General features: G+C 46.5%; 1 long non-coding RNA gene across 1 annotated transcript; it reads right to left on the bottom strand.

Annotated features, from left to right (window-relative positions):
• Nucleotides 1–473: 473 nt before the first annotated feature.
• LOC119237903 (uncharacterized) lies at nt 474–10,907 on the bottom strand. The gene is made up of 4 exons (XR_005123469.2): nt 10,872–10,907; nt 8,077–8,300; nt 6,232–6,290; nt 474–586 (listed from the first exon to the last, which is right to left on the bottom strand). It is a non-coding gene; the product is annotated as an uncharacterized LOC119237903 (long non-coding RNA).
• Nucleotides 10,908–11,161: the final 254 nt, after the last annotated feature.

Below are 11,161 nucleotides of genomic sequence, written 5' to 3'. Positions count from 1 at the left end.
ACAAGAGGCCCAGCCCATTAACTCCTCGCCAAGGCCCATTGTCTGGGTCCCTGCCCGGTGGTTTATTTACTCCGAGGCTGGACAGTGGGGGCTGGGAGGCAGTAGGAGCAGCCTAGGGCTGGCTGAGCCCACTAGGCCAGGCTGACCAGTGTCCAGAGCCCAGGACAGCTGGGGAGGGTTTGTTTTAGTGGTTTTTTTTTTTTTAATTTCTGTTACGATTTGAGTTGTTACAATGCTTAATATGCAGTCGATCAGAACATAAATAATTGTATTATTTAATACCTAGCTATTCAACATAAGAAGTAAATTTTTATTGGAAACGAGGCTTTCTTCTCAATTAATGCATGTATATATGGAATGACTATTGTTTATTGCTCTACTGAAGGTTCTAGTTTATCTCCATGTTTTATTTTGATACATTTAAACACTGAGAAGCATTGTTCAAATAAATAATAGAAACCAATGCGCTTTGTTACAGGAACGTCATTTAATTCTTTGAATGTCTTCCAAGTGATACGCATAATTCCATTTTTATCAAAACGGTTTTAATGATCTGCTGACAATTTGATGAGTGTCTACTTCAGTTCTGTTGAAAGTGAAGAAATGGAAATCACTTGACTTGCAAAAAGATTTGTTACCCCACTTATGTTCTCATGTCCACTGCAGGATGTGGTGCCCACAGTGGGGGTCAGAATGGTAAGAAAGTTTACACCTTTCTCTGTAGCACCCCATCTCCCGCAAGTGTGTGGGGGGATATCTTATCTTAGGCTTTAGGAAAAGCATAAAAAATGAAGATCAGAAAATGGATTCTTTTCAAATTATCTTGCTTCACCAGCCTCTTCAACCACTCCTGGTGTATGACACCCCCATTTTGTGACTCAGATTGAAAATTTACTTGAGGACCAGACTTTAATTTTTATTCCTCTGCTAGGAGTGAGCTCCAAAACAGATCTGATTGTGGCATTATACAGAGATGCCTGTGGCCAGAGTTCCAGGTCTTCACAGCCCTCCGATTATCCTTAGCAAAGCTAATCCCCTTCCAGTGTAGGCTTCCTCAGGCTCAGACCTGCAACCTGTTTATTATTAATATTATTATTATTATAGATTAATTTATTTATGCATACAAGAGCTGGAGTACAGGCCAGAGGTGTGGAGGGTGAGAGAACTCACCAGAGACAGATTGGGGAGCAGAACAGGCAGACTGACTGAAATACACTGCTGAGGGGAGCAGTGGGTGAGACAGGGGAGGTCTGCTTTGCCATATGAGTTGTTCCGTGGCTGGCCGGGGGTCGAACTCGTGCTGCAGAGGCTGCAGATTGCTTCATAGTGCGGTGCTTAACCCCTTGTGCCACCAGAGAGGCCCCTATTGTTTATTATTACTATTCATTGAGTTTATTATTTATTTACTATACAGAGGAAAGAAAGTGGCTGGAGGTTCCAAGAGACCTTTTCATAAGCATTAGAAACATCAATCTATCTCAGGGTCCTAGAGAAGTAGTTTCTAAGCAATTGCCCAAAAATTGAGAGGAAGCACCCCCAAATATTTATATTTTTATGAATTATATACATGTGCTACTGTGAACCAATGTATTATGTGGACTAGATTTTATTTTTAATATTCAAAAGGGCATGTTTTTTGTAAAAAGGGGAGGGAGGTAACGGACTCTCTCACAGACACGCGGGAGCTGGCCCTGAAAGGGACAGGTTTGTTGAAAGAGAGGCCTGCATTGTCATAGGCAGGCAGCCTTGGGAGGAGAGCTGCCTCTGATGCTTTGCGAGGGGAGAAAGTTGGTGAAGAGACACACCTGAGCAGGCTGGCAGGAGGCTGCTGCTAAACTTCCAGATTTCAAGAAACAAAGTTTATTTTATTCCCTACCCAACAGATTGTCCTGTGGAATCCTATTTATAATCCATTTTGCTAGATCTTTTACGCCAGGCTGTAGTGAAAGCCCCAGGGCACCTGTGGGGGAGGGGAAGATGGCACTGGGACTTCTGTTCTGACCTTCTCAGAGGCAGGACTCTCCAATCCTTTAGCCAATATTTACTAAGTTATGTGCCAGGCACTGTGCTGGGTTCTGAGAGTATAAAATGACACAATCTCTTGTTGCACAACAGTGTTAATGTGGTTAGCACTACTGATCTGCTCACTTAAAAATGGTTAAGATGGAAATTTTTATGTTATGTGTTTTTTACCACACCCACAAAAAAGACAGTCTCTGCACTTAAGAAGATTATAGAGTAGGGCCTCCCTGGTGGCGCGAGGGGTTAAGGCTCAGCACTGTGAAGCTATCTGCAGCACAAGTTGTATCCCCTGCCAGGGAGCTGACCCACATGGCCAGTAGACTTATCCTTATCTTGCTCACTGCTCCCCTCAGCAGTGTATTTCAATAGATCCACCTATTCTGCTCCCACTCTGTCTCTGGTGAATTCTCTCACCGCCCCCCACCCACCCCTTGCACCTCTGGCTTACACCCCAGCTCTTGTATGCATAAATAAATAAATATTTTTTTTTTTGAAGAAGAAGATTATAGAGTAGTGGGGGAAAAAAAGAATTAGCTCATTTGTTTATCCGGCAACTTTTAATTAATGGAATGCCAATCACGTCCCAGCCCTGGATAGGTGCTGGGGAGAAGCCTAGAAGCAAAACCAGGCTGTCAGCCTCCTATGGAGCCGACGGTCCATGGCCAGCTTGGAATGTGCACCTGCACTGCCCAGTACAGTAACTACTGGCCACGCATGCTGTTTACATTTAAATTAATTAAAATGAAATAAAATGGAAAATCCAGACCCCAGTCACACTAGCCATATTTCTAGTGCTCCATAGTCACAGAGGGCTAGGATCCCATGTTGGATCACATGGACAGACAAATTTTCAATCATGGTGCAGTCACACCATGGATGGGATGAACCAGATCATCTAGCAAGGCCCTTGTCAGTCTATCCTGTGCTTTAACGGCAATTTGAGAAAGTTTTCCCCTGGGCAGGTGCAGCTTCACTATGGCACAAGGCCTGTGGAGCAGAATGTGGCTCTGTGCCGAAGACAAGCCCAAGTCTGGAGAACAGGAAATATCAATGACCATGTGGTAAATAGGTCTCTGGAAATAAAACACTCAGAAACTCTGAGTTATGGTCTAATCGAGTTTCCCACCAATGTTCCTTGCTCAATGTGGCCTCACTCATGCGGTTTTCTCAGCAAGGGTCCGCTCCCTACTTCTGTACCAACTTAACTCCCTTCGAGGCCCAGGGTAAAACACCAAGTCCTTTTTCCCCCAAACTGGCCTTTCCTGAGCTTTTCACAACTACATCAGCCACAGTGGACTCACTCACCATCCTTGGCACACACTATCAATTGACAGGAGGCTTTGGGGCCCTGGACAGCCCTTCCCCTGACCTGCAACCGAAGATGCTGGCATGTCTTTGTCCCCACATAAAAGACATGAGAAAAAGGATTCACTGAAGGAGTCTACCCTTCTGTGGTCAATTATCCATCCTGAGAAACAGTGAGGCGAACCCTTACTGACTGACAATGACTTAAGTCTCTGGAGAATCTCCAAAGAAACTGGAATGTAAACAGCCACTTAACTGGCATTGTATCAAAGAAGAAACATGTGGACTGTTAACTCTTCCTGTGCATCAGAAAATCCACCTCTTCTGGATGAGTTTCGAGAGGGATAAATGTTGCTGCCTGGATTTGCAGTGATGGAGATGTGTCTCAGCAAAACACTATCAGTCAGTGATGGCTCGCTAGCAGCCTCTTCAACCCTGCAGGCCCTATTCAGAGTAAGACTGAGATTTCTTCTGTTTCACAGCTGGGGCCTTGGGCAGGGTAGCCTGAAGACCCTTCCCCAGGCTGATTCCGGGGGTGCCACATGGCCTAGCAGGAAAAGAATCAGCTTTGTAATCAGGTCTGGGTTCCGATCCTGATTCTGACATCACCAGTTAACGCAGGGACCCCGGGCAAATAATTCCACCTACTAAGAGCTCATACTTGTAAAGTGACAACCTCACCTGGTTGTTGAGGGGCTTAAATGACAACAAATCTCTGTTGAGTGTTTTAGAGGTTAAGATCCTGGCTGCGAGAACTTAGGCAAGCTACTTAGTTGTTCTGTGCCTCTGTCGCCTCATTCCTAATGGGGAATCATAGTAGCGGCTAATTTACAACAGAGCTATTAGGATTACTAAGTACTTGATTCATGGTGTGTGCATAGTGTTGGCATTCAATGCCTCACCTTTCTGACCAGAGAGGTAAGCAAGGGAATTATTATCTTGGCCTGGAGGGTCCCACACTTGCTGTTGGTAGAACCTGAATAAGAATGCAGCATTGGGGCTTCCCTGGTGGCACAGGGGTCAAAGTCTCAGCACCATCAAGCCAGCGCCAGCCTCTTTGGGTGCAAATTCAATCCCCAGCCAGGGACGTGACCCACATGGCGCAGCAGATCTCTCCTGTCTCCCCTGCTGCTCCCCTCAGCAGTGTATTTCAGTAGATCTGCCTGTTCCGCTCCCCACTCTGTCTCTGGTGAATCCTCTCACCTCCCTCACCTCTGGCCTATACCCCAGTTCTTGAATGCATAAATAAATATAAATAAATTTTAAAAAAAGTATCCAGCTTCCCTGCATCCCAGTCCAAAGCTTCAAATCAAAGCCCTGGCCAAAACCTAGCTGCCCGGGCTCGCAGGGCTGCTGGGTAGCAAGCCCATCCCAGAGCAGCCATAGCTGCTGGATTTTTTCCCTTCCAGGGGGTCTGGGGAACCTCTCCAAGTCAATCTGTGACTCTGTTGCTTGTACCTGAAAGTCTTTCCCACTACTATGGCAAGTCTCTTCTCCTCACTTGTGTTTGAAGTTCATTCAATGCCAAAGGGGGCAGGCCTGCCCCCTGGGGTGCCTGGTATCAGTGGCACAGTGGTACAGTGCTAGGAGTATTTTGGGTCCAGGCAGGAGGGAAGGGGCAGACCTGGGCTCTGTCTCCCAGCTATGCTGACAGTGGGAGTGCAGGTAATACAAAGTGAGGGCCCCTAGAAGAATAAAGCTTTGGTTAAGTGTTGGGGAGGCTGAGGAGACAGGAGGTAAAGAGGAGGATGAGAGAGAGACCAGCTTTTACAGAGCTGGAGGGATTTCCTGATCTCTCCTTTATGTAGCTCTGGAAAGTGACACTTGCATAACTGCCTGTAGGAAAGGTTGGGCCAATAGTCTAGCCTCTCAAGTGCCCACTTAGCTTTCCTTTGGTACCAAAGCTGCCTTTGCCTCCAACTCTGAATAGCTGGTGTCCCCACCCTAGCACGGCTGCATCCCTGCCACATATCACCCAAGCACCCAGGCTGGAGGAGGCCGGGATGAAACCTATTACCTTGACAGACTGTCTTTCAGGTGCTCAGATAAACTCATCACACCCCTATGTCCCTGGTCACTACCAAAAGCTAGACAATCTTGGTTATCCTTATGCTCCGGATTTTTACCTCCTTACAGTTCTGTAATCCCATAAACAGATTGTAATCCAATCTCCCAAATCCTTTGACTCTCTGGAACCCTTGGTTTATTATCATTGCAATCTCCCCGGATAAGGGGCCTCCCTGGTGGCGTAAGGGGTTAAGCACCGCACTACGAAGTAATCCGCAGCCTCTGCAGCACAAATTCGATCCTTGGCCTACCAGGGAGCAACCTACATGGTGCAGCAGACCTCTCCTGACTCGCCCGCTGCTCCCCTCAGCAGTGTATTTCATCAGTCTGCCTGTTCTGTTCCCCGCTCTGTCTCTGGTGAATCCTCTCACCCCCCACATCTCTGGCCTGTGCCCCAGCTCTTGTATGCATAGATAAATAAATCTTTAAAAAAAAAAAAAAAAAAAAAAAAAAGAAATCTCCCCGGATATAGCAATCTCTTTGAGCAATCCTTCACCTTCTTGTTCTAATGGAAAACTCCCATCCCCAAAACACAATTTCCTTGCAGCCACCTCCTGCCCTCTCTCTTCTCCTATACCCCTAATATCAATACGCCTGGAGGTGGTGAATTTTCCTCCTCATACATTATAACTATTTCTAGAATATTTTTCTCCTTCCTTCTCACCCTAAAGCACCACCTCTTATGAAGGACATAACCTCAGACCAACACAGCCGCCACCCCTCTAGTTGTAGACATTTACCACACACTGTGCTATTACCACTCACTCACAGAACATTCTAACACCTAGGTCACCGTCTTCCTCTCTACCAACGATCTGTTATTTTTCAAAATCTTACCATTCATTCATTCTTACATCCAGTGAGTATTTTTGAGCACTTGTGTGCCGAGTTCTGTCCTAAAATTGAAGATAGAGGAGTAAACTAAGAGAAAATGTCCTGGGAAAGCAAGGATAATTCACAAACAACATAAAGTCAGGTAGATAGGCTAAGAAAGTGAAAAAAAAACAGGTGTAGGGGTAGTGGCAGGGGAGGGAGCTGCCCTGGAGACAGTGCAAACCACCCACCGGCACTCCTGGTTCCTGACCGTGTCACGCTCCACCAGACTCCTATCCACCGCCAGCCCCCACTCCCATGGCCATAACCCACAGCTCCTCACTTCTGAACCCCCCGAAGTCTGACCTCCACTTCCTGTGTTTTTAGCTCATTATTCTATTACCTCTACTCTATTCTCCGTCCTCTCAGGACCTCCATTCCACTGAATTCATCCCTTTCACTGCCCCTTTCACTCTCCCTTTATCAATTCTCACCAGCCTCCCTCTCCAGCTCTACTCTCGTCCGTGACAATAATCGCCCTTTTGCACCAGCCCTCCAACTGTTGGCCCTATCCCTTCGTTGGCGTCTCCTGACACACCTTGACCTTGCTTAACCCCAGCATCCTGCCTACTCTGCACCTGCACCGAGTAGCTGAACAGCACTGGGGAAAATTCACAGCCCCGCTGACTAGCCGCACTTTACATTTCTGACCACAAACCTCAAGTGGGCACTCGGCTTGCCTTGTAATCCTACTGTGTTTCTCTTCTCAATTCACTGCCCCACTTTCCAGATGAGTGTTTCACGTCTTCTCTTCTGTTCTTCAACCTTCAATACCTCCTCTTTGTTCCCCGCTGTTAGCTGAAGAACTTACACCTTATCTCCCAGGGAAAGCGCACACGAGCAGATGAAAAACACCTGTCTTCTTGCATCAGCTCTCCCAGGGGGCCTGCGCCCAGACCCTAGCCACCACCTTCCTTTCTGTCAATGGCCGGCCTGCTCTCACATTTTGGACAAACGAGACCCCAATCCTTTCATTTACTCAAGGATTTTGCCTGAAATCATCCTTCTCCTTCCTGCACCATCCAACTCTCCTTTCTACCAGGTCATTCCCTTCAGCGTATAAATGTGCTATAATCTCTCTCGGGCTCCTGCTCCATTTCCTTCCTCCCCACATCCTCACCCCCATTTCCTCTTAGCTCATCCCACCAAGCTTTTGTCTCTGCCACTCCATCAAAACTGCGCGTGCCAAGTCACCAGTGACCTGCTAGCTGGCACATCCAGAGGTCAGTTTCCTGCCATCTTATTCAGCCTCTCAGCAGCATTTGCACAGTAGAGAAATCGCTCCTCCTTGAATCACTGTCCTCACTTGGAGTCCAGGATTCAGCGCTAGTCTGGGTTACTCCCACCTCCATGGCAGCTCTCTCAGACTGCTGCAGGGGCTCCCCCTCATCTTGATCTCTAAAAGTTAGCATGGAGTGGTTACTTCTTTCCTAGTTAGTCTCCCCCATATTATATCCCTGTAGGCCTGTCCTTTTAAATGTCATCTAGGGTGGAAATCTGCCAGGGGTGATGCATTAGAATGAAATAGCAGCTTGCAGCTCCCTGTCTGGATGTGAATCCTTCCTCTACCCCTGAAGAGCTATGTGACATGGTTATTAAATAATCCTCTGTGCTACAGGAAGAGGGTATTTTGCATGAGCCTGACAGTGCCCATGAGCAGGGTCTGAGACAAAGGCTTAAGTAAGAATAGTATTTGGGAACATGGGAACATGGGGGGCAGGAGTGAGGGAGTAGAAGAGGAAGCAGGGAAAGAAGGGGAGTTGGCCAAAGGTTTGTTAACAAGCCACCACCTCTTTGGGTGACGGTTACCTGATCCTGAAGGAACTTCTGAGACGCTTTCTCAGAGCCCAATAGAAGGAAAGGAAGGCATCAAGTCATTAGCACTTGTCAAGTTGCCCTCTATACTTCTGGGTGCCTCACGTATCAGTGGCAAGCGGGTTCCATGGAAGTCCCCCACGGCCCAGGGTCGGGAGGTGAAAAGCAGGTGGAAGAGGAACTGTCAGGCTGCATTTGTGCGACAGTGTCCCAGGCCTCTGCAAAAACAGTTACCACAGCAGTGACTGGAACTGGAGGTGAGGCTGAGGGGTGCTTCAGTGACACACAGCTGGACCCAGTACAGAGATGACTAAAAAGCTCACCTCACAGGACTACATGGTGGGGGTGATTCTAACCCTCTCCCCTGCCTGGTAGACATCTCAGAGGTCTGTCTTGTTCAAAACAGAGCTCTGATTCCCTGTCGCTCCCCTACCCCAATTCTTCCTCCAGTCATCTCCACCACCATTAAACGACTGGATTCATCTCTCCTGCCCCTCACATCCAATTCATAACCAAACTCCGGCTTCAAAATATACCCTAGTCTGACCTCCTCATTAACTTCCAGGATGAAGTGCCCAGCCTAGGCCAAGTCACTATCCCCCTGCCCAGGCCACTCAGGGGCCTCCCCAGTCTCCCATCTTGGCTCCTGCCTCCATACGATAATTGCCCTTTTGCAATTATTGTGTGAATGAAATAGCAGATCAGTCTCCCACAGAATGTTACTCCCCTGATTCCAGTACTCTTCAACAGCTTCCTGTTATCATTATTTTATTGAGATATGAGTCACATACCATGTATTTTACTCATTCACAGCGTACAATTCATTGTATTTTTATTTACAAGGTCCCATGTCACAATTACCACAATCACTTTTAGAACATTTTTATCACCCCCCCAAAAGAGAAATCCCATATCCAGTAGTATTCTCTGCCCACTTCCTTCCAACACTCTCAGTCCTGAGATAATCTACTCTAGAGATGAATCTTTCTGTTTCTATGGATTTGTCTATTTTAGACATTTCACCTAAATAGAATCATGCTGTATGTGTCTTTGTGACCAGTTTCTTTTTCCTGTTATTCTTAAAAACAACTCTAAACTCCTTGTCATGACTTCCGATGCCCTTGTGGTCCAAGCCCACCTGAGACTCCTCAGCTGGGTATCTGCCTCCCCCCAGCCCAGGCTCCAGTCTTTCACCCTTAGACCTCAAATTTGCTTGTCCCTCCCTTCACCAGGACTTTCCTCAGATGTTCACACGGGCCATCTCTCAAGACTCAGGTGTGTGCCCCACAGTTACCGCCTCTCTCGCTCCCTCCTTGCTGTGTCTATCCTCCTCCGTACTGTCTGAAGTATTTATTTGTTTACTTATTTACTGGCTCTCTCCCCCTTTAAACCTCCAGAGAGTGAGGACTTTGTCCTGTTCACGCTTGAATCCCCAGCACGACAAAACTGTTGGTAACACGGTGTTTGGCATTTGCTACATGAATGATTGGATAATGCTTCTGGAAATTCCATTGAGGAATTTCCACAATTCCTCTCATCTGCCAGAATAGTGTGAGACACCTTCAAAGCTGTAAGCTCTTCCCTCATTCCAGTGAAAACCAGCATGTTATAGTTTACAATCATTTTCTTTTTCTGCTGGATGTTAGGGTATTTGCTCCAATATAACACTCTTGGCCACCCCCTCCACCCCAACACACACACACACACACACACACACACACCAGCAAAGCTCTCTTTTCTCAGGCTTTCCTCAGAGGTTCCAGATTCCTGGAACCCCTTGCTCCCACAGGAAAAGAATATTCCACTTATTGGCTATGAGGGTTACTGTTCCAAACACACAGAAAACACCATGGCCTGAAGCTACCCTGCCTCAGCCACCCTGCACTATCGTCAACCTCATTGTGTACTCTGGGCTTTTGCTCTGGGCTTGGCCTTCTCCCTGCCTTCCTGATAGTGCCTCTTTCCTTTCTCTTTAAGAATCTCAGCCTGATGGGAAAATAGGTCTTTCAGACATTGCTGTTGAGAATGAAAATGACAACTTCTGGAGGACAACTTTTGGAGGACAACATTTGTCTAAATAACAGCCCTTGAGCCCTACGTACTGGTGTACATTTTGAAAGGACACATGTGGCACAACCATCCAGTAGCAAAGAATTGGAGACTGACTACCTAGAGCCCTCAATAGAGACTGATTTAGTGCAAAGCACGCTTAGAAACTGTAAGAAAAAGTGCCTTCCTGGTGGTGCAAGGGGCTAAGGGTCACCACTATGAAGCTATCCGCAGTCACTGCAGCACGAGTTCGATCCCCACCAGGGAGCTACCCACACGGTGCAGCAGACTTCAGTGTTCTGCTCCCCACTGTCTCCAGTGAATCCTCTCATCCACCCCTCACCTCTGGCCTACACCCCAGCTCTTGTATGCATAAATAAGTAAATCTTAAAAAAAAAAAAAAAGAAACTGTAAGAAAAAGTGGAGACCCTTCTACATGAGGATATAGAGCCATCCCCAAAACATTTTGTCACGAAAAAACATAATTATAGTAAACTACCTATTAACTAATAAAGAGCAAAACTAAGAAATATATTTACATAAATAAATACTGGAAAGATACAAATCATAGATAGATAGATAGATAGATAGATAGATAGATAGATAGATAGATAGATAGATAGAGGAACTGTTAGGGAATAATTAGGAGGAAAATTTTTGTCATTTTTGTATTTGAACCATGTGACCATACTATGTATTTTTATAAATAAGTAAATAATATTGGGGGAAGGAAATCACACCTTTATGTGGGGGTGAGTTCTTGTCTTCGAATGACTCTTAAGGTCTTTCTTTCAAGAAATTAAAGGTGTTTATAGTCATGGTTTGGTACAAATACTACGCCTCTATGACATTGGCTGTGACATCTGGGGTGTGGCCTGCCAGCTTACCGAGGGCAGGCCTTGTTTCATTCACCCATGTGCTCCCAGCACCAGCACAGTGGGGCACAACAGTGTGTACGCACTAAATGCTTATCGATGAAATACAAAATAAGTGCATGGGGAGAATGATTCCTAACTCAGTCATGGGCATC

The sequence above is a fragment of the Talpa occidentalis genome, unplaced genomic scaffold (genome assembly GCF_014898055.3).
Source record: "Talpa occidentalis isolate TD23 unplaced genomic scaffold, MPIMG_talOcc4v2.1 talOcc4.11, whole genome shotgun sequence".
Classification (NCBI taxonomy): Eukaryota; Metazoa; Chordata; class Mammalia; order Eulipotyphla; family Talpidae; genus Talpa; species Talpa occidentalis.
The sequence above is the reverse complement of the archived record's forward strand: the minus strand, read 5'-3'. Positions and strand labels throughout refer to the sequence as shown.